General features: G+C 37.4%; 1 protein-coding gene across 12 annotated transcripts in view; it reads right to left on the minus strand.

The window, feature by feature from the left end:
- DPP10 (dipeptidyl peptidase like 10) overlaps positions 1-24,429 on the minus strand; it is a 1,275,593-nt gene that overhangs the window by 516,915 nt on the left and 734,249 nt on the right. The window contains exon 1 of one of the 12 annotated variants that reach the window (XM_027082606.1): positions 1,066-1,070. The exons of the other annotated variants lie outside the window; for them this stretch is intronic. The gene's annotated coding sequence lies outside the window, so the exon portion shown is untranslated. Of the gene's footprint in view, positions 1-1,065; positions 1,071-24,429 lie in introns of those variants that run through there. 12 annotated transcript variants of the gene reach the window in all.

Here is a 24,429-nt window from a genome sequence, read left to right on the forward strand (position 1 = left end):
AACTGGGGGTAAGGGAGGGGGGAACATGTACACATAGGCCAAGGGAAGACAAATGCAAAAATCCTGAGAATATCTTGAGGCTTCCTGCTGGACTGATTAGAGAACATCTTTCTGTGAACAGAGCCAGTCTCCAAAAACTGGAAGAAGTGGCTATTTTTTCAAATGCCCTATTTTCAACAAAAGATCACAAGTTTACAAAGAAACAGGGGAAACATGGTCCAGTCAGAGAACAAAATATACCTCTAGAAACTAACTGTAAAGTAACAAAGGTTCTGGACTACTAGAGACTTTAAAACAGCTATCAGAAATATGCTCTAAGAGCAAAAGGAAAACATGGACAAAGAATTAAAGAAAATCAGGAAAATGATATATGAACAAAAGATGATCGACCAAAATACAGAAATTATTGGAAAAAAAAACACACACAGAATTTCTGGAGTGGGAAAATACAATAACTGAATTTAAAAACCTAACAGCAGACTCAAACAGTAGAAAAAAGAATCAGTGAACTGAAGACATGTCCTTTGAAATTATCAAGTTTGAGGAGCAAAAGGGAAAAAAAGAATAAAGTAAACAGAACCTATGGGACTTATTGGGTAGCACCACACAGAGCAATGTACATATCATGAGAATCTCAGAAGGAGAAGAAAAAGAGAGAGAAAGGGTACGAGAGTTTATTTGAAGAAATAATGATGGAAACTTCAAATCTGAAGAAAGATATGGTTATATGAAAGCACCAAAAGCTCAGTGAACTCCAAGGAAGATGAACTCCAAGTAAGATAAACCCAAACAGATCCACACTGAGACATATTTTAATAAATATATTAAAAGTCAAAGACAAAAAAGAGAATCTTGAAAGAAAAGTGACTCATCACCTACAAGTATCTGCAATACGATTAGCAATGGATTTCTCAGCAGAAACTTTGCAGGCCAGAAGCAGTGGGACAATATATTTAAGGTACTGAAAGAAAAAACTGTCAACCAAAAAAATCTACGTTCAGCAATAATGTTCTTTGAAAATGAGGGAGAAATTAAGACATCCCCAGTGAAATAAAAATAAAACACCTCACTGCCCCTACACTTGACCTACAAGAAATGCTAAAGGGAGTCCTTCAAGTTGAAATGAAAAGATTGCTAGATATAACCTGAAGTCATAATAAAATGCAAAGTATTCCATAAGGATAAATATGAGGACAAATACAAAAATTAGCATTACTTTAATTTTGGCTCCTAACTCCACATTTTACTATTCTACAGAATTTAAGAAACAAAAACATAAAAATTAATTATAAGTTTGTGTTAATGGGTATACAATACAAAGATGTAATTTATAACATCATTTACATAAAGTAGGAAGGACGGAGCTAAAAAAAGAGTCCAGTTTTTGTATCCATCTCTTTGTGGGGAGTTACTGTTTAATGAGTATGGAGTTTCAGTTTGAGAAGATGAAAAAGGTTCTGGAGATGGATGGTGATGATAGTTGCACAGCAGTATAACTGTACTTAATACCACTGAGAGTACACTTAAAAATTATTAAAATGGTAACTTTTATTTTATGCATATTTTGTCACAATTTTAAAAATGTAAATAATAGCAACATTCATCATAGGAACAGATACATTAAGTGACTTTAGAAAGTTTTAGTGTCCAAAGGAAGAAAACCACAAAAGTTTACCAGAGGATTTCTAAGACCACTTGAAGGAAATAGGGAATCACTGCATTCCTGTTAAGCATGATTCAATATGGAAAAAAATGGTCATTTCCTAGATTAATCTAAAACTTTTAAGTAATTCCAATAAAAATCCTAACAGAACTCTTTTTCCTTGAACTGATAAAATTATCTTGAAATTCATCTGGAAAAATAATCTTACGTAGATAGAATAACTTTGAAAAACGAAAAATAATGATGGATGCCAGATACTAAAATTTAATATAAATCTGTGCTAATGAAAATTGTGGAATATTAATAAGAAAGGAAATATTAATAAACAAACCTATATTTCAAAAAAATTCCATGCACACACATATCGACAAATTGTTTATATTTTGAACCCAATTTCTCATTATACCTTCTTTCTGTAAGAACGCCAACAGGGGTTTCACACAACACTCCAATGAGGTGATTTCATGGTCTCTATGGTGCCAAATCAGAGAGCCAATTTTTCCATTATTTTACAGGAATTCTCAGCAGCATTCTAATCCATTAACCAATATATCCTCCCAGGATAGTCTTTCCTGTGACACCACACTCTCCTGTTTTTTATCCGGCATTGCTAGCCACTTCTCCATTTTCTTTACTGGTTTCTTCTTAGGCTTACCTCTAAACTATGGAGTTCCCCCAGGCTAGGCTCGGGCCCACCCTTTTTCTCAACGTGAACACTATTTCTAGGGATAGCATTTAATCTCAATTTATATCACTCAAAACATTTTAATCAGTTTTATATGTTAAATGTTTAAAATGGAGGGGCCGGGAGGATGGCGGAAGAGTAAGACGCGGATACCACATTCCTCGCCACAGGTACATCAGAAATACATCTACACGTGGAACAACTCCTACAGAACACCTACTGAACGCTGGCAGAAGACCTCAGCCCTCCCAAAAGGCAAGAAACTCCCCCACGTACCTGGGTAGGGCAAAAGGAAAAAGAGAGACCAAATAAGAGGGACGGCACCGGCACCAGTGGGAGGGAGCTGTGAAGGACGAAAAGTTTCCATACACTAGGAGGCCCTTCGCGGGTGGAGACTGCGGGTGGCGGAAGGGGGAGCTTCAAAGGCATGGAGGACAGCGCAGCAACAGGGATGCGGAGGGAAAAGCGGAGAGATTCCCACACAGAGCATCGGTGCTGACCAGCACTCACCAGTCTGAGAGGCTTGTCTGCTCACCCGCCGGGGCGGGCGGGGCTGGGAGCTGAGGCTCAGGTTTCGGTCGGAACACAGGGAGAGAACTGGGGTTGGCGGCGTGAACACAGCCTGAAGGGGTTAGTGCGCCACAGCTAGCCGGGAAGGAGTCCAGGAAAAAGTCTGGAGCTGCCGAAGAGGCAAGAGACTTTTTCTTGCCTCTTTGTTTCCTGGTGCGCGAGGAGAGGAGATTCAGAGCGCTGCTTAAAGGAGCTCCAGAGACGGGCGCAAGCCGCGGCTATCACCTCGGACCCCAGAGACAGGCATGGGACGCTAAGGCTGCTGCCGCCGCCACCAAGAAGCCTGTGAGCGAGCACAGGTCACTCTCCACACCCCCCTTCCGGGAAGCCTGTGCAGCCCGCCACTGCCAGGGTCCCGGGATCGAGTGACAACTTCCCCCGGCACGGCGCGCCTCAGGCTGGTGCAACGTCACGCAGGCCTCTGCCACTGCAGGCCCGCCCCGCACTCCGTGCCCCGCCCTCCACCCCCCCCAAGCCTGAGTGAGCCACAGCCCCCGAATCAGCGGCATCTTTAACCCCGTCCTGTCTGAGCGAAGAACAGACGCCCGCAGGCGACCCACACGCAGAGGCGGGGCCAAATCCAAAGCTGAACCCCGGAAGCTGTGAGAACAAAGCAGAGAAAGAGAAATTTCTCCCAGCAGCCTCAGGGGCAGCAGATTAAATCTCCACAATCCACTTGATGTACCCTGCATGTGTGGAATACCTGAACAGACAAGGAATCATCCCAAATTGAGGAGGTGGACTTTGGGAGCAAGATAGATTATTTTTTCCCCTTTTCCTCTTTTTGTGAGTGTGTATGTGTATGCTTCTGTGTGAGATTTTGTCTGTATAGCTTTGCTTTCACCATTTGTCCTAGGGCTCTATCCATCTGTTTCTTTTTTTTTTTTTTCTTTTTAAAAAGTTTTTTTCTTAATAATTATTTTTTATTTTAATAACTATTTTATTTTATCTTCCTTTATTTTATTTTACCCTCTTTCTTTCTTTCTATTTTTTCTCCCTTTTATTCTGAGCCGTGTGGATGAAAGGCTCTTGGTGCTCCAGCCAGGAATCAGTGCTGTGCCTCTGAGGTGGGAGAGCCAACTTCAGGACACTGGTCCACAAGAGACCTCCCAGCTCTATGTAATATCAAAAGGCGAAAATCTCCCAGAGATCTCCATCTCAACACCAACACCCACCTTCACTCAATGACCAGCAAGCTACAGTGCTGGACACCCTATGCCAAACAACTAGCAGGACAGGAACACAACCCCACCCATTAGCAGAGAGGCTGCCTAAAATCCTAATAAGGCCACAGACACCCCAAAACACACCACCAGACGTGGACCTGCCCACCAGAAAGACAAGATCCAGCCTCATCCACCTGAACACAGGCACTAGTCCCCTTCACCAGGAAGCCTACACAACCCACTGAACCAACTTTAGCCACTGGGGACAGACACCAAAAACAACAGGAACTATGAACCTGCAGCCTGCAAAAAGGATACCCCAAACACAGTAAGGTAAGCAAAATGAGAAGACAGAAAAACACACAGCAGATGAAGAAGCAAGATAAAAACCCACCAAACCTAACAAATGAAGAGGAAATAGGCAGTCTAGCTGAAAAAGAATTCAGAATAATGATAGTAAAGATGATCCAAAATCTTGGAAATAGAATAGAGAAAATGCAAGAAACATTTAACAAGGACCTAGAAGAACTAAAGAGGAAACAAGCAATGATGAACAACACAATAAATGAAATTAAAAATACTCTGGAAGGGATCAATAGCAGAATAACTGAGGCAGAAGAACGGGTAAGTGACCTGGAAGATAAAATAGTGGAAATAACTACTGCAGAGCAGAATAAAGAAAAAAGAAAGAAAAGAACTGAGGACAGTCTCAGAGGCCTCTGGGACAACATTAAACACACCAACATTCGAATTTTAGGGGTCCCAGAAGAAGAAGAGAAAAAGAAAGGGACTGAGAAAATTTTTGAAGAGATTATAGTTGAAAACTTCCTTAATATGAGAAAGGAATAGTTAATCAAGTCCAGGAAGCACAGAGAGTCCCATACAGGACAAATCCAAGGAGAAAGATGCCAAGACACATATTAATAAAGCTATCAAAAATTAAATACAAAGAAAACATTTTAAAAGCAAAAAATCCTTAACAAAGTACTAGCAAACAGAATCCAACAGCACATTAAAATGATCATATACCATGATCAAGTGGGGTTTACCCCAGGAATGCAAGCATTCCTCAATATACGCAAATCAATCAACATGATACACAATATTAACAAACTGAAGGAGAAAACCATATGATCATCTCAATAGATGCAGACAAAGCTTTCGACAAAATTCAACACCCATTTATGATAAAAACCCTGCAGAAAGTAGGCATACAGGGAACTTTCCTCAACATACTAAAGGCCATATATGACAAACCCACAGCCAACATCGTCCTCAATGGTGAAAAACTGAAACCATTTCCACTAAGACCAGGAACAAGACAAGGTTGCCCACCCTCACCGCTATTATTCAACATAGTTTTAGAATTTTTAGCCACAGCAATCAGAAAAGACAAAGAAATAAAAGGAATCCAAATCAGAAAAGAAGAAGTAAAGCTGTCACTGTTTGCAGATGACATGATACTATACATAGAGAATCCCAAAGATGCTACCAAAAAACTACTAGAGCTAATCAATGAATTTGGTAAAGTAGCAGGATACAAAATTAATGCACAGAAATCTCTGGCATTCCTAAACACTAATGATTAAAAATCTGAAAGTGAAATCAAGAAAACACTCCCATTTACCACTGCAACAAAAAGAATAAAATATCTAGGAATAAACCTACCTAAGGAGACAAAAGACCTGTATGCAGAAAATTATAAGATACTGATGAAGGAAATTAAAGATGATACAAACAGATGGAGAGATATACCATGTTCTTGGATTGGCAGAATAAACATTGTGAAAATGACTCTACTACCCAAAGCAATCTACAGATTCAATGCAATCCCTATCAAACTACCACTGGCAATTTTCACAGAGCTAGAACAAAAAATTTCACAATTTGTATGGAAACACAAAAGACCTCGAACAGCCAAAGCAATCTTGAGAACAAAAAACGGAGCTGTAGTAATCAGGTTCCCTGACTTCAGACTATATTACAAAGCTACAGTAATCAAGACAGTATGGTACTGGCACAAAAACAGAAAGATCAATGGAACAGGATAGAAAACCCAGAGATAAACCCACGCACATATGGTCGCCTTATCTTTGATAAAGGAGGCAAGAATATACAGTGGAGAAAAGGCAACCTCTTCAATAAGTGGTGCTGGGAAAAGTGGACAGGTACATGTAAAAGTATGAGATTAGAACACTCCCTAACACCATGCACAAAAATAAGCTCAAAATGGATTAAAGACCTAAATATAAGGCCAGAAACTATCAAACTCTTAGAGGCAAACATAGGCAGAACACTCTATGACATAAATCAAGCAAGATCCTTTTTGACCCACCTCCTAGAAAAATGGAAATACAAACAAAAATAAACAAATGGGACCTAATGAGACTTAAAAGCTTTTGCACAGCAAAGGAAACCATAGAGAAGACAAAAAGACAACCCTCAGAATAGGCGAAAATATTTGCAAATGAAGCAACTGACAAAGGATTAATCTCCAAAATTTACAAGCAGCTCATGCAGCTCAATAACAAAAAAACAAAAAACCCAATCCAAAAATGGGCAGAAGGCCTAAATAGACATTTCTCCAGAGAAGATATACAGACTACCAACAAACACATGAAAGAATGCTCAACATCATTAATCATTAGAGAAATGCAAATCAAAACTACAATGAGATATCATCTCACACTGGTCAGAATGGCCATCATCAAAAAATCTAGAAATAATAAATGCTGGAGAGGGTGTGGAGAAAAGGGAACCCTCTTGCACTGTTGGTGGGAATGTAAATTGATACAGCCACTATGGAGAACAGTATGGAGGTTCCTTAAAAAACTACAAACAGAACTACCATATGACAAAGCAATCCCACTACTGGGCATATACCCTGAGAAAACCATAATTCAAAAAGAGTCATGTACCACAATGTTCATTGCAGCTCTATTTACAATAGCCAGGAGATGGAAACAACCTATGTGTTCACCATTGGATGAATGGATAAAGAAGATATGGCACATATATACAATGGAATATTACTCAGCCATAAAAAGAAACGAAATTGAGTTATTTGCTGTGAGGTGGATGGACCTAGAGTCTGTCATACAGAGTGAAGTAAATCAGAGAGAGAAAAACAAATACCGTATGCTAACACATATATATGGAATCTAAGAAAAAAAAAAAAGGTCATGAAGAACCTAGGGGCAAGACGGGAATAAAGACACAGACCTACTAGAGAATGGACTTGAGGATATGGGGAGGGGGAAGGGTAAGATGTGACAAAGTGAGGAAGTGGCATGGACATATATACACTACCAAACGTAAAATAGATAGCTAGTGGGAAGCAGCCGCATAGCACAGGGAGATCAGCTCGGTGCTCTGTGACCACCTAGAGGGGTGGGATAGGGAGGGTGGGAGGGAGGGAGACGCAACAGTGAAGAGATATGGGAACAGATGTATATGTATAACTTATTCACTTTGTTATAAAGCAGAAACTAACACACCATTGTAAAGCAATTATACTCCAATAAAGATGTTAAAAAATGTTTAAAATGAATTCATGGACAAGATATTAAAAAATAAAAACAAACTGATCTCTAAGTAAACAGATAGCTTAAGGTATCACCATATCCTTCGAGCTGCCTACCCTCTCCCTCTATATGTGTAACACCTTTATTTTAATGTATCATCACTTGTTACTTGTAGTACTTATTGCTTCTCAGATGCATGCCATTCACAGTTTCCCATATTTTTTTCTCTTCTTGGATGACAATTCCATCTTAAGTAGAGTACGTATTTTGACCAAAGGTTTTACGTTTCTCGAAATTGGGTTTCTTATTAGGTGGTTTCTGTCCACCTAGTTAGATAGTCCCTTAGTTCTCAGTGCAGTCCATGAACCAGCAGAGTCTAAAGCTGACCTTTAGATGCTGTTGAATGCCTTCTGAAAGCATGCTTGAAATAAAAATTATTTAGCCTCATTCCAGACCTTCTGAGTCTCCATGGCCAGGCCCGGCCCAACAATGTCTCTTAACAAGCTGTCCAGATAATTCTGCTGTATGCTAAAGTTTCGCAAACATTCCCGAGGTTAGTGCTACTCAAAGAATGGTCAGTGTCACCTCTGAGATAGTATAAATGCAAATAATTCAGCACCATCACAGACCTACTGAGTTTCTGGGTCCCGAACAGTCTTTGTCTTAACAAGCTTCCAGATGATTCCTGTGCACACTAAAAGTTGAGAATCTCAATTGTAGAGATTAATTCCTACAGTTCTGGAACTGTTAAAATGATGCACTTCAGCTTCAGTGAAATTCGGTGAACACATTATGGCTTAGCAGCTTTGGAATCAGTACTTCTGGATTTTAAATTCCAATTACATACTTACTAGGTCTATTACATATACAATTGAAATAATATTTTAAAATTATGAATCCAACTGATAGTGCCTGAGACACAGTGGTCTCTTTTATTATCTTCCTCTGTATTTGTTATTTACCAAATCAAGTTTAATCTCAATTGAGTCCCACCTCAACTGCATGTGAGACCATTTCACACTCATCTTTGCATCCCCAACACCTAGTACAGCACATAGTAAGTGTTCACAAAATATCTGGACTGACACACTATGCTCAGCTTTATACTTTAAGAGTGAAGAATAGGGTCTTTAATCTTGAGGGATGCATCTCTGCCATTTGAGGAAAAGGAGATGAACTAGCTCTCTGCCTTTGAAATCTAAAGAGAAAAGACATCCCAGGAGAGTCGTTTTCGACTCATCTCAGGAGCTGTATGTTTGTTGTTTAAAGAGCACTAAAAGAATCTCAGTGATCTACAAACTGGATCAACAGGCCTAAATTTCTGGGGTTCATTAGCCAGCATGAGTTGCTAACAAGCCAGACCATCATCTTTGAGCTTGATTTCAGATGAGAAGGCTGGAAACATTATCTTCCGCTAAGTCTTCCCAAAGTTCTAATATTTTAGCAAACTAACCTCTTGCCTATGAGGATGTCAAGGAATCTAGTCATTTCTCATTGTACCTGCGATGCCCAGCACAGTTTTTGATACATGGTGCATCAATCCACATTCACCAATGATATGAACGTAACAGACTAAGAAACTATTTTGGGGGCTTTGTATAATACTTTATACTTACCTTGCAGTTACTTTCAGAATTTCAACTTTTAATTTTCAGTACTATTATATCAATAGATATAAAACTACTCTTATATGAAAATGTGATATAAAACTATCTTGACAACAGATTATCCATGTCTACTGTGGAATATTCAGTGTAGAGAGAGAGAAAATAGTAAACCTAGCCACCTGGTCTACATACATTCCCTGTGTGTCTTAAGATAAGGCTTTCATTTTCTTAGGCATCAAACAGAAATAGCAGCATATGCCCAAATAATGCCATCGGACCTTGTCTGATGCAGTCAGCATGTCACAAAACCCATCCCCACTTTTCTGCCTCCTAGATAAAACAGCTTTGCTTTGCTCATATACACAATAGAAGTGATATTATCAATTTGCATATGGTATCTGTGAGCCTTGAAAGAAATAGTGCAAGTGAAAACTGTTCATAAACTATTTAGTCTGTATTAATTTAAATTTTGTAACCATCTCTCTCAAATTCGAAGAATAAAAAAAACGTATATAATTGTTCATGAGTATTAACTGTCATTGAGTCAGGAAAAGTAGTTCCTTTGAAACAGACAGGTTTATAAGACTTTTGTAAACTCTTAATGGACAGATACATTTTTGAAGTCTCAGCCTGTTGCAAAGATAGATGTCAGCTTATACTGGATGATGGATGGAAGGAGGAAGGGAGGGAGGAATGAGGGAAGGAAGGAAGGATTGGGAAGGACTCCAGATGAGTTTACTGCCTTTAGATAAGTGACAATCCTAGCAGTCTAGTTGGAGAGATCAATAGATCATTAAAGAACAGAAGAAAAAAGAAACAAAAAATATTCTTAAAAAATTAACATTGTAGTGTAAGAAGCTGAATGTGATAGGAATCCAGAGAAGAGAAGAGAACCCCGGTGGTGTTAAATTTCAGGTATGCTAAAGACCAAATCTATATTGACCCTTTCCTAGTTAAAGAAGACTTGGATCAGGAAGGGCTTATATGTGAAAGACAGAAGTTCATGCCAGGCTGAGGGAAACCCCATTCCTTGTTAACTCAAGTTGAACAAGGTGTGTTTAATTTGCTTCCTTTTCTAGTGGTTAGTTAAAGGTTGCCATTGCCCAGGAGTCAAATAAGATTCCACACAGAGGTTAAGAAAATAGTAGAGCCATTGGCAAAGCAGGGCTGGCTGAAAGGAACAAGTGATGCTATAGCTACAAGCCAAGTTCAAAGCCAGCATTATTAATTTGCTCTTCATAACACAACTGACCTTTAGATGCTGCTGAGCATCTGGGGACAAATTTGGCAATTCGCCAGATCTCCTTATTTTAACTAACTGCACTTCTACGTCACTACTACCAAGCCCCAAGCCAAAAACCTTCCCAGTAAGTCAGCACTGGGTGGGATCTGGAAATCCCTCTCCTCCTCAGGAAGAAGCGCCATTTTTCAGTTGCGCTCACCAGAGGAAAAGTCGGTGGCTAGGAAGAATTCTCTTTCAGTAGAAAAGCCTTTGGGGTTCTCAGGAGTAGATACTAATATTGAAATAGAAATAGACACATTTGACATAGCTCAAAACTTGATTTTTTTCACACATTTATTTATTGAGCATCTATTATTTTTAACCCAGAAAAAATGTAATAAACTTTGAAAATTAAGCATTTCTTTGTTAAAATTTTCAACAATGCCCTTTAAATAGCAGGAATGGAGGTAGGCCACTTTTTTTTTTTTTTTTTTTTCAAATTAAAACACAGTATGTGTGTAGGAGAAAATCTTTCTAATTCTTCCTCCACATGCAGAAATTTAATATCATAAAAGGGCACCTATAGCGAGGACATCAATTTTACAACTTTTTCTTCAAAAAAAAACAAAAAAGAAGCAGACATCAATGAAGTGGAGCAGAAGAGGAACTAAATGGGCTTTTAATTATTTTTATCACTTTTGCCATTAAAAATGTTAATAAGTATCATACAGGTATTTAAAAAGGAAAGAAATAATTTATATTTTCATTGTGCTAATCAATATTCCTGTGCTCCTTTTAATTGGAGATGTAAAGAATATGCTAACTTCTCTATTGCTGTGTAGTGGTTATAACCAATTCTAACACATATATGCTATACATACATACCCTGCAGTGAAGAAAAAAGAAATTAACAGAGATGTGGACCTTTTATTTAAATCTGCAGTAACATAGTATCCTGGCTATGTTTTAGAAACCCCACGGACTAAGAATAACTGAATAAACCCAAGGTAAATTGCACTTCACCTGCATAAGTATGCATCATGCATCATTTGTGCTCTGCTTAAAAGAGGATTTCTCCGGCTGAAATTTTTGTGTGGGTGAGCAAGGCAATTACTCGCCTCAAAGCCAGTCAATGTTTCTATTCATCTGCTGAGAGAGTCTTTTTTTCCCCTGTCTGTGAATACAGTAGCCAGTATCTGCAGGCTTCGGAAGAATGTCCCCTCAGAACTGCTAGTTACAAACTGACCAACCCCCAATCTTTCAAAAGAGGTTTGCTCTAAATGTTCATTTTGTTGGAATTATTAGAGAGTTTAAATCTAATTTTAAAAAAATTTTTGCATGTCTTATATTTTCTTTCTCCAATAGACATACATAAAATTCAATCAACTTTATGTCTGCGTGGAGGAGGTGGAGATGGGGAGTGACAAACCACCTGCCAGGAAGAGATAACCAACTGTCCCTCCCGAAAATCATCACTGCTTTGGCCACATGATAGACATCATCAGCTCAGTTTCTGGTGATATTTACTAGCATAATAAAAGCATTCTGAGAATTTGGGTATGCTTAATAGTTATCTCAAACCAACCGTAAGCTCTCTCCTCATAAAATACATTGATGTAAAGATCCCACGTTTATAGTTACAAGTAATAAGTTTACCATAGAGACCCATGTCATTTTTCATTTTGTTAAGTCTTCTAGAAGAGATTTGTGAAGATAAACTTAAGAACAGTTCATCAAAGAAGAAAAACTGTAAATACTATACAGGAGGCTCCCTTCCCCACAAAAGCAACAAACAAAGGGCGGAGGGGCAGAGAGAGAGAACAAAGCTAAACAGTAATTCTCCCAGATTTAAATTTACAAAACCTAATCCAAACTAAACACAATCTACCTACTAGCATACAAACTCCATGAATCTTGTTTCTTTTTTCACTCTATCCATAGTACTAACAGAGCCTGATACACAGTAGAATCTCAATGTATATTTGGTAAATAAATAAGTAAATCTCAAAAAACCAGAAGTATATTTTTTCCATAGGTCAACCTCCTGGTTAATGTACAGTGTGATGGCCTTGTGGGCCTCTCTAGAATGATCCATTGATGCCCCCATGTTTGCATGAGGCCCCTTTCCTAGTCTGTTCATGGCACCTTGGCTTACCCCCATGGTAGCACTTATTAAACTGCATCTGATGGTCCAGATTTGTGTCTCTTCCACTAGACTATCACTTTAATGAATAAATATTTGTTGAATGAGGGGGGATGACTGGCTTAGAATACACACTACTAGTGAGATTGAGGGTCTTCCTTCTCAGGAAATATATATTTCTTTCTCCAACTTTATTTAAATATAACTGACATAATATTCTGTAAGATTTAGGTATACAAAGCAATAATTTGATACACTTAGGTACTGTGAAATAATTACCACAGTAGAATCAGTTAACACCTCTATCACCTCATAAAAGGAGCATTTATTTTTTGTGAGAACATTTAAGATCTACTCTCCTAGCAACTTTCAAGTATACAATACAGTATTGTTAACTACAACTTATTCATCTTGTAACTGGAAGTCTGTACTCTTTGACAGTCATCTCCCCATTTCCTCACCCCCTTGCCCCTGGCGACCTCTCTGTTTCTATGAGTTTGGCTTGTTTAGATTCCACATGTAAGTGATATCATACAGTATTTGCCTTTCTCTTTCTGACTTATCTCACTTAGCATAATGCCCTCAAGGTCCATCCACATTGTCGCAAATGGTAGGATTTCCTTCTTTCTCCTGGCTGAAAAATATTCCATTGTATATACGTAACTATACCTCATCTTCCTTATCCATTCATCCATAGATGGACACTTCAGTTGTTTCCATATCTTGGTTAATGTGAATAATGCCTCAATTAACATCTCTTTGAGATCCTGACTTCATGATGTCCCTTCATATATTCCCAGAAGTGGGATTGTTGCATCACGTGGTAGTTCTGTTTTACACTTTTTGATGAACCTCCATACTGTTCTGCATAGTGGCTATACCGATTTACATTCCCACCGACAGTGCGCAAGGGTTCCCATTTCTCTACGTCCTCGTCAACACTCATTATTTCTTGTCTTTTTGATGATAGCCATTCTGATATGTGTGAGATAATATCTCAGTCTGGTTTTGACTTGTGTTCCCCTAATGATTAGGGATGTTGAGCCCTTTTTTAATGTACCTGTTGGCTATTTGTATGTTTTCTTTGAAAAAATGTCTATTCAGGTCCTCTGTCCATTTTTCCATCAGATTTTTGTTTTGTTTTGTTTTCTTTGTTTTGCTTGCTATAGAGTTGTATGAGTTTCTCACATAATTTGGGTATTAATTCCTAATCAGATTTAGTATTTGGCAATATTTTCTCCCAAGGAAAAATATGTTTCTTTTGTTGTGGTTTTCCATGTTAAAAAATTGCTTATCTCTTTCCTTTGATTTGGTTGTTAGGGGAAGATAAAGCATATCAAAACAAAGTGCTTTCTGAAAGACTTGGTTTCCTCCTTCAACACAAACAGAGATTTACGGATGTCTGTGTTGATTCAGATTTCAGTAATCAAATATGAACTTTCAGAAGATCACCCAGGATATGTGAATCCAACATAACTGTCCTTCTTCTCTCCTTTTTCTCTCTTTTCAAAAGATCATCTCTGAATCTCCATTGTAACTCTCTCCATTTACTAGATGCATTACTCTAATGATGCCTGTGTTATTAAGTCCCACAGTTTCTGAACAATTCAACATTACCTTTGATTCTTTTTTTACCAGAAGATTGTCTGTACTACATGATGGTACCACAGTAAATTTGGGGAATATAAAGGAAACACCGCTTTCTCCAAGTTGAATGGTAAGAAACAGAACTGGTCTCAATTTACAGAGAAAGTCACTGACTATATCCTGACTACAGTCTTATATGCAGAAAAACTGTTCAGCAATCAGAAAGAGGTAAATGTCAGCAGTGCCCTTTTAGTTCATAACAACTCTGATTCCCAATACACACAAATTCTTATTGAAGAAATGAACATATAAGGAAACATAGGGCTAAGACTATTGAATATCTTAATTGTAAAACTTATTTTCCTTACTTTGATTCCATGTTCATCAAGCAACTTCTAGATGTTCATTTAGTTTCCTTGAAATGCCTGCCAATAGAGACAGAAAGACTTGACCAGAATGACCTAAGTCCTACAGGCTGGAAGCACAGGGAACTCTGCTCAATATTACGTAACAACCTAAATGGGAAAAGAATTTGGAAAAGGGTAGATACATGTATATGTATAATTGAATCACTTTGCTGTATACCTGAAACTATCACAACATTGTTAGTCAACTATACTCCAATATAAAATAAAAAGTTTTAAAAAAAGACTTAAACAGCACTAAGGAAAGTTAGACCAGTAACTGATCATAATGAAGGATGGGATACATACATGACATTATTTAAATGGAATAAAGATTCTCTCCAGAAATATTTTACAAGAGGACCTGATGCTGCCTGTCTTGGATAGTTAAAGAAAAATTCTATAAGGAAGCAATGCTTGACCTGAATGACCACTTAAAACACTTTCCAGTTCTAGATTGTTCCAGTTATGTAAACTTACAGGAAAGGCAATCAATTTCCCTAGTTTTAAGAATGAGAAAAAGTCTACACTATGTAATGGATTTGGGGGAATGGACAGTGACACAGTGCTATAGATCATAAAGTCCAGTCATATCAAGGTCTTGGTATTTCTGAATGTGTTGAAAAGTAATGAGCCTACAATGAAGATCTGATCAGTGACCATTTCATACTCATAAAAGATCAGTTCTGAAATTTTCTTGCTTATGTAACTCACAAAAGTATCCAAGTAGTAGTAATTTCATTCTTACTGATAAATGGGTTTAAGACTCATACATCCATCATTCATATAAAGGTAGTAGTGGAAAAGATATATGAATAAAGAAAATATATTGATAGAGTGGGCATATAAGTTGTTCTGGAACATAAGTATTATGATAGCAGTATAGAGCTAGACTGTGCTTTACCCAATATTTCTAGAGGAAAACCAAAATACACCATTAATTTACTGGCTATTGGAAATTTGTGGTGAGTAAAATGCTACATGCAATGTTGGTTAATAAAGCTTAACGGCAAAAATTTTTATGTATCTATATTTAGTAACATTTTATTAATAGCCTTGAATATTTAGTCTGGGGTAGATTGACGAAGTGATACGTGATAAAGGGGCAAATCCAGATCTATGGTTAGATAACAAACATTGGTCTCTCCTTTGTGTATCAGAGGTGGAAAGATGGGCAGGTTAGCAGTTATTAGCCTGCCTCAGAGACTGAAAAGGTGATTTGTCTTATCTTCATCTCCGTCAAGGGGAAAAAGGAGCTCTCTTTGTTGGCCTGAAAGAAGTGTCTCCACCACAAGTAATATGAGAGTGTTAAAGAAATCAGAGACAAACATACTGCATGTGCCTAATCATTGATATGTCATGATTTAGGGGGAAAAAAAAGAAATGTAGGGGCTTCCCTGGTGGCGCAGTGGTTGAGAGTCCGCCTGCCGATGCAGGGGACGTGGGTTCGTGCCCCGGTCCGGGAAGATCCCACATGCTGCGGAGCGGCTGGGCCCGTGAGCCATGGCCGCTGAGCCTGCGCGTCCAGAGCCTGTGCTCCGCACCGGGAGAGGCCACAACAGTGAGAGGACTGCGTAACGCAAAAAAAAAAAAAAAAAGAAATGTCTTTCCCCAAACATATATTGTATCACCTTAGAGATATGCTGACTAATCCTGTATAAGTGATATCTTTTGGCTTAAGACAATGGTCTTACAGGCTATTTTCAATTTTGTTCTCATCTCTGCTTTAGGTTAGGTCCCAAATACATGCATCAATCTGTAATCTTGAATGGTTTAGTAAGATTTGAGCCAATCTTCACATAGAGGTTCTGTACGCCCAGAAGCAGGAAACTTAAATACTAAATACTTCTACTCCACAACGATTTGCAGTAGATCACGTGACTTCAGGAAATTTTCTGCCAAATATTTGCAAATTACAATCCTTTTGTATAAAAAGTATATTGAAACAGGATACTCTTGATCAAACACACAGTTATCTAGTCCAGGATTCCAACAAGATCAGAATAACACTGGGGACTTCAGAGGTGAGCATTGTTTATAGGATTCATGATTATCAAAATGCTTTTTTTTAAATAACTTAATTTTCAACTATCGTTACCTGAACAGGCATTAAGAATTTTCTCACCATTGTCTCAGTAGTTTTACTTTCTTACCCAATATTTTATCATGAAAAATTTTAAACATACAGAAAAGTGGAGGAAAATGCACAGTGAACATCTATCTACCCAGCAGCTAGATTCCAGAATTATTATTTTGTTATATATGTAACGTTTTTTAGGCAAAATTTACATAGAGTAAAATGTACAAATCTCAAATTAATCAGGTATCATTATTTTCCATTTGTTTTGAAATCTGTCTCTCTCAAATTTCAGTGAAACCTCATGGATCACACCCTTACTCCCATTTTCTGATACCCTGGGACTTGGCTAATCGTTGTTCTCTATATACACACCCTTAATCATTTCATGAATGCTGACTTTACAATCCTACATATTCTGTCTTTCCAGAGTGAAGAAATCCAATTATTAAAATCTCATCAATTCTTCTAGTTCACAAATACATACTTGAATTTGTACTCGAATATTTCAGTAAGGTTTTAGCAAAGTCTCAAATAGAGGTCTTGCACACGCAGAAGAAGCAGGAAATGTAAATTTTATAAGCTGCTACTGCACCTCTGGTTTGTAATATATCAATGTCATGTGACTTAAGGCAATTCCCTCAAAAGGATTTGCGCATTATCATTTCTTCGCTAACAGAAGCACATCCACACTGGCTACTTTCTCAGTGATCTTATTCATTTTTAATGGACAGTAAAAACACCAGCAAAGTGACCATTCAAAATAATGAGCATTTCTATAGAGCTTAACAATAAACTTCACTTTCTTCTCCTCTGTCACCTCACTCTCACCACCCCTAGTCCACAGCCTTACCTCTCTCCTCCACACACACCCTCTGTTCCTTTCCTCAAATCCTATTCCAATTGCCATTGTCAAGAATACATCAATACTAGTTCAATTTTCAATACTTATATATTTTTTCACTTTAAACTTTACAGGCCATGTAACACAGGAAAATAAATCATATTTAAAAAGTGCAAAGTGAAAATGATGTGGCTCTACATGTATGCTATAAAAAGAAATTTAGATAAATGTGTCTGAATCTACACAGGATCGTAGGAAGAATTAAATCCAGTTTCTCTTACATTGAAGCAAACATATTAACACAAAAACTGCGTCAGCCAAAAGTCTCTCCATATGTTATTAAAAGCCATTGCTTTGTAAACTTTAATGATGTTTGCATACCAGTGTTAGAACCCATAATAACTCTTTCTCAGAGTATTTTATTATAAAAATAAAACAGTGGGGCAGTTTCCTCATGGAGGAATGAGAAAAGAGCAAATACAAATAAATTAAGTAGAGCAAAGACAATGATTTAAAATTTAACAGCTCATTTATTAGAGCTAATGTAAAAAGTTCCCTAAATAATACATGGAAATGTAAGTACAGCATAGAGCATGCATAAAAATTAACATACGCATGTTAACCTGTGAGAAAGAAATAAAGGCAATGAAGAAACAACAGATAAGGAAAATGTTCATTAACTACAATGGGTCATTACTTTATTTCCACTAATATTTTAATCACAAATTGCAAATGTGACTATAGGGCAAAGAGAAGCAGCTATAATGTAATTACGTGTGGCAACCACAACACAAATTGTTCCTGGGTTTTATTTGCAGCAATTGTAGCTCTAGGTACAAGACTGAGACAGTAGTGCAGAGCAAGGTCCTCTCTTTTTCCATTCCTAGCAAAAAGAGAAAGCCAGAAAGGAGGACTGACCAATTTAACAATGTTCTTTGCTTGCTGAGATCAATTGATCTTTAATCCACCAAGTGCGGTGCTGCTTACCTGCTTGAAATGAGAAGTGTTTCATCTAACAATGGCATGCCTTTCCTCATTGGATTTCTATGTAGAAAGGTCACTAGTGTAACTTGCACACATTCCAAAGTGTTAATATATACTAAAAGAATTTTTAAATTAATCAACACATATATAATTATCCCTCCTACTACACCCTCACTTTTACTGCCTATTGTATGTTCTTTAATATCTGCATTTGGATATCACAGTTCTAATATTATAGACAATGTATCTTTCAGCTTATTAATAGTAGATGTTAATTACCTTTTTTAAAAACAACACAATAAAGATATAGTAGGTGATGTGTGAAAGAGTAGGAGTTAAGAACCTAGTGGCACTGTGAAAAGACACATGCCCTGGATCTACTCTGCCATTTGCCTAAATTTATGACTAAATTCCTGAAGCTTGGTTTCCTCATTCACAGGGTTCATAAGAGGACCAACTTCAGAGTGTTGCTATGGGGTTTAAATGAGATAACGAGTTTCAAGCCCCTAGCACAGAGCCAAGCATGTTATGGACATACAGTTAATGCTAACTAGCTATTATGATAATTAGTTACAAACCCACACTTCAGATGTTAAAACACAATGGATAGGAAACACCACTGAGAAGCTGAGAGTCTGATATAAATGAGCAATTGTTGCAGTTTTAGTGAATGCGACATTTTAAAAGAAAGGGAAGATCCCACATGCCGCAGAGCGGCTGGGACCGTGAGCCATGGCCACTGAGCCTGCACGTCCGGAGCCTGTGCTCTGCAATGGGAGAGGCCACAAAAGTGAGAGGCCCACGTACCGCAAAATAAATAAATAAAATAAAATAAAAGTATAAAAAGAAATGATGTAAAGAATAAAGTAGAAATTAATCTGATATTGACTTAAATCCATTGATCCCATTGGTCCTAACTGAAGCCTCTTCCTCTGTGTGGTACCTGTGGACAGGGAATGTTGCCTGCCATTCCAGTAAATACGAATGCTGCCTGCCATCCCTGTTCTACAAGGATCAAGTCGTTAGCCACTGTGCTACCCACAAAAGGTGCCTCCTCAGGCAATTCAGCATGGAGAAAAACAAGAAGTATTCTGTGCTTTGTATACTTGCCGTAGAGAGTTGAGACGAACATCTAAGGAATAATTTCAATGAGCCCAGAATCATGCATCTTCTCATATACAGAAAAGTATTAAAATCATTAACTTGAGATGTCTGTTCCTTGTGATTAGCAGTAATCTTTTGATGTCCAATTACATTTTTTTTTCCAGCAAAAAACTCCTACATATCCTGGCTCATCCATTACCTCTTCAGAGTAGCTCCTCAGAACTATCTGAGAGGATATCTCCCAGATACAGTTCTCAGTATAATCCCCAAATAAAACTGAACTCTCAGCTTTTAGGTTGTACGATTTTCTTCAGTCAACATACCTTAGATGTACAGGTTTATAATCATACATTTTAACTTGTAGTTTTCCTTTTCCTTGAAACCTATTTCAGAAGCATCTATTTTCCTATAGCAACATTGTAACATAGTTTATATTCTAACAACAACAAAAATACATTTACTTTTCTCTTTCTCACTGAGCCAAAAGCTAGTTTTGTCCCGTTTTATCATAACTGATGAACATATTCCCTTCACAGATAATACCATGTACCCTTAATTAAAAGTGCAGGAAAAATTACTTGGTGCCTAAAAGTCTGACAGGTTAAAATATGAGGTCATGTTTTGACTTACTGAGGCCACTCAGAGGTTATCAACAAAAAATTAACAGGGCTTTTGAGAGATAATGCATTATGTATAAGCTGATGGGTCCTCTCTGTTCAATTGTTTTAATAGCAACATGACCAGGTTAAACAAATCAGGGTGTTACAGAGAACAGGCTTATTGTGAAAGTAATTTGCATTTGTCACCAAAAATTAATAAGGTATGTCATTAACAGCCATGTTACATAGAAAATACGCAAAAATTTTCAACACACTGATATAGATTCTCCTTTCTGTGAATTCTTTACTTAGAATTGCTAAAGACTTTGATATTGAGGTGAAAACTGACAGTTATTTTGCTTGTAATTAAAAAACAATCACAATCCAATACATGTGTACACACACTCAGGGAACCACATTTTTAGCTATGGTCAGACTGATCAGAAATCAATGCTGGTTCCAGGGAACTCTGCTCAGTGTTATGTGGCAGTCCAGATGGGACAGGAGTCTGGAGGAGAATGAATACATGTATATGTATGGCTGAGTCACTTTCCTGTGCACCTGAAACTATCACAACGTTGTTAATTGGCTATACTCCAAAATAAAAATAAAAGTTAAAAAAAAAAAAGAAGAAGAAATCAATGCTGGTTATTTGGTACCAACCCAGTAATGGCACCTTCAGACTAAACACTGAACTTAGATTAGTATTTAATTAGATTGATTAATCAATCAACAAAACCTCTAATAGAATTGTATCATATACTTCATACGTAAGATAAATAAGCAATAGTTACCAAGAGTGACTACTTATTATTCAGACTTAAAAAAACTTGACCAATATAAAACAGTAAATAATAAACACAGTTAAGAGTTAGCATGAGAGTCCGCCAACATATACCTTAAGCAGATATCACTTCCTAGCTGCTAGGATTTCAATAAAACTGTCCATCCAAAAATGTAATGCTCTGTATCACAAATTTTTTCATTCACGTATTTCAGTCTGATTATAAATTAAAGTTTAAGTTATTAAGGTGGTGATATTATTACTGCATGCTTCAAAACGATTATTATAATACTGTAATTGAGTCTGCATCAGCTCTGAGCAGACTACGATAGTAGAAAGCTATACTCTCTACGATATAGAAAGCTATACTCACTTTGCACTTAGAAAAGAAGCCAGGACCAGAAGTGAGATTAGAATTAAGAAGTGAGCTAGTAACAGGACTAAGAGAAAAAGCATGGCCAGATTACAAGATCCAATCCAAGAAAGGCACGTGAATGGGGTTCATTAGAAGTTAGAAAATATTCAAATGCCAATATCATATTGTAAATGCACATATAGATATAATCCTTATCCCAAAATGGAGAGGGACAAAAAGTCTGTCCATATTTAAAGATTGAGACAAGGCTCTGCTGTAAAGAGGGGAATAAGACACAAGACAGGAATGGTATTTTGCTGAAGAGACTTACTTAAACCAAAATATATCTCAAAGTCTACCAATGCTGTTGGTTTAAAACAAGAGCTTAAATGTGGATGTTATCTTCTATCTCCAAACAGAGGATATCCAGCCTCTTCTTCGATATTTAACTAGGTTCTGGTATATTTCAAGGAAAGTTAGCTGGTGAGATACTACAGTTGCCTATGAGGGTTACCTCCTAGATTGGATCCTCTGAGGAGCAAACCCTCACGGCTCTAAATGCCAGATGAAAGAATTGGGCCCTAGCCTATAAAATTTTTTGTAGGCAAGACACTATGAATATAAAATAATAAATATAGCTTTGTAATATTAGTTGGAGTGGGATTCAGGGAAAAAAAGATTTCATGAGTTTTTAATTCTACTTTCAGAAACCAAAAGCAAATATGACCCACTGAGGGAACAATTTTTAATACTAGTCATTCAGATATTAGAAAGGAAAATATAAAACTCTTTATTTATAGATGACATGATTGTCTACATAGAAAAACAATCCCAGTGAATATAGAGAAAAGTCCTAGAACTAGTAAGTAGGTTTAGCAAAGTCAAAGGATATTCAATTATTATATAAAAATCAGTTGTGTGTATGTGTAATGTGCGTATATGTGTACGTATATATACAACATATATATGTTTAAAAAATATTGCCATTTACAATAGCGTCAAAAATATGAAGTACTTAGGGATACATTTAATGAAATTTATGCCAAGACTTGTTAGCTGACAACTACTTTTCAGAGAGAAATTAACGGGTATCAAAACAAATGAGAAGGCTTCCCTGATGGCACAATGGTTGGGAGTCCGCCTGCTGATGCAGGGGACGCAGGTTCGTGCCCTGGTCCGGGAAGATCCCACGTGCCGCAGAGCGACTAGGCCCGTGAGCCATGGCCGCTGAGCCTGCGCGTCCGGAGCCTGTGCTCCACAACGGGAGAGGCCACAGCAGTGAGAGGCCCGCGTACCGCAAAAAATAAATAAATAAATAAGATATAAAATGAGATATATGCCATGTTTGTCAATTGGGAAGACAGTATTACTAACATGTCATTTCTTCCCATATTGATCAATAGATTCAATGCAATCTCTGTTAAATTACCAGAAGGCTTTTTTTATGGAAACTGGCAAGCTGGTTCTAAAATTGATATTTAAATGCAAAGGACCTAAATAGTCAAACCAATGTCTAAAAAAAGAGAACAAAGTTGGAGGATTTGCACTACCTGATTTCAAGACTTGCTATGAAACTGGAATAATCAAGACAATATGGCCCTGGGGTCAAGATAGATACATTACTGAATGGAACAGAATGTAATGCAAAAAATAAATCCACACATACATGGAAAACTGATTTTTAACAGAAGTGCCAAAGTAATTCAACGGAAAAAAAGGATCATCTTTTCAACAAATGATGCTGAAATAATTGGCTATCGATATGCAAAATAATAATCCATCATCATGACCTTATACCATGTAAAAATATTAACTTGGAAGCATTATAGATTTAAATAAAAGACCTAAACTATAAAGCTTTTAGAAGAAAACATGAAATCCTTGAATGATGGAAATGCTTTATAAATGATATTATCATGGTTATATGATTCCACACATTTGTCAAAACTAATCAAATTGTGTATTTAAATGGGTGAATTTTATTGTACAGAAATACATCAATAAAGCTAACCATAACTGTATCATGCAATTCTGTTTGATCTGTGTTTATCTTTTTAAACTCACTTATTAAAATATATGTTACAAGTTGGCAGGGCTCATATCTCTTTTTTAACAAGTACTAAGGTTATTCAGGTTATCACTTGTTTATACAAACTTTTTAGCAGGAAAGTATGAAAATGGATTCTCTTCCTCCTTGAAAGAATCTCCCCACCCACAACTGAAAGTGAACAACATACTGCAAATAATCACACTTTACAATATAATGATAACAACAACATTAAATTTTAAACACATATATAAAATCAACAATAAACTTAAAGATTATTCCTGGGTTCGAATTCTAGAATTCCTAAAATGTCATCTTACCCTATAAATACTTTGGTATTTTTGAATATTTTATTGTGAACAGACCCTACTTTTTATTTATTTATTTTTGGCTGCGTTGGGTCTTTGTTGCTGGGTGCGGGCTTTCTTTAGTTGCGGTGAGCGGGGGCTACTCTTTGTTGCGGAGCACGGGCTCTGGGCATGCGGGCTCAGTAGTTGTGGTGCATGGGCTCAGTAGTTGTGGCTCGCAGGCTCTAGAGCGCAGGCTCAGTAGTTGTGGCACACGGGCTTAGTTGCTCTGCGGCATGTGGGATCCTCCCGGACAGGGGCACGAACCCGTGTCCTCTGCATCAGCAGGCAGACTCTCAACCACTGCGCCACCAGGGAAGCCCATCAGGCGGATTCGTAACCACTGAGGCACCAGGGAAGTCCCAGACCCTACTTTTATAATAATAAAATGCAGGAAAAATTTTCCACATTTAACTTTCTGATATTTTAAGATGTCCAGTGTTTTTTTGCTGTGGAATAATGATCACGTCTATTTATATATTATGGTTTATACTATGTGAACTAAAGTATTTGTTAATTTAAATAATATTTGTTGAATATCTGCTCTTGCTAGGCACTGATAGAGACAAAATATCATTAGTTTCAATAACAATTAGAACAACAGAAGTTGTAAGATCATAGGTACTTTTTAAAAATAAGAAGTTCTGTTTTCTCCTTCAGGCATATTCTTTTTCTGGTGGGCTCATGTGATTTTACCAAGAGGCACAGATACACTGG

The sequence above is a fragment of the Aethalodelphis obliquidens genome, unplaced genomic scaffold, assembly GCF_003676395.1.
Source record: "Aethalodelphis obliquidens isolate GAN/ISIS:26980383/991018 unplaced genomic scaffold, ASM367639v1 scaffold47, whole genome shotgun sequence".
Classification (NCBI taxonomy): domain Eukaryota; kingdom Metazoa; phylum Chordata; class Mammalia; order Artiodactyla; family Delphinidae; genus Aethalodelphis; species Aethalodelphis obliquidens.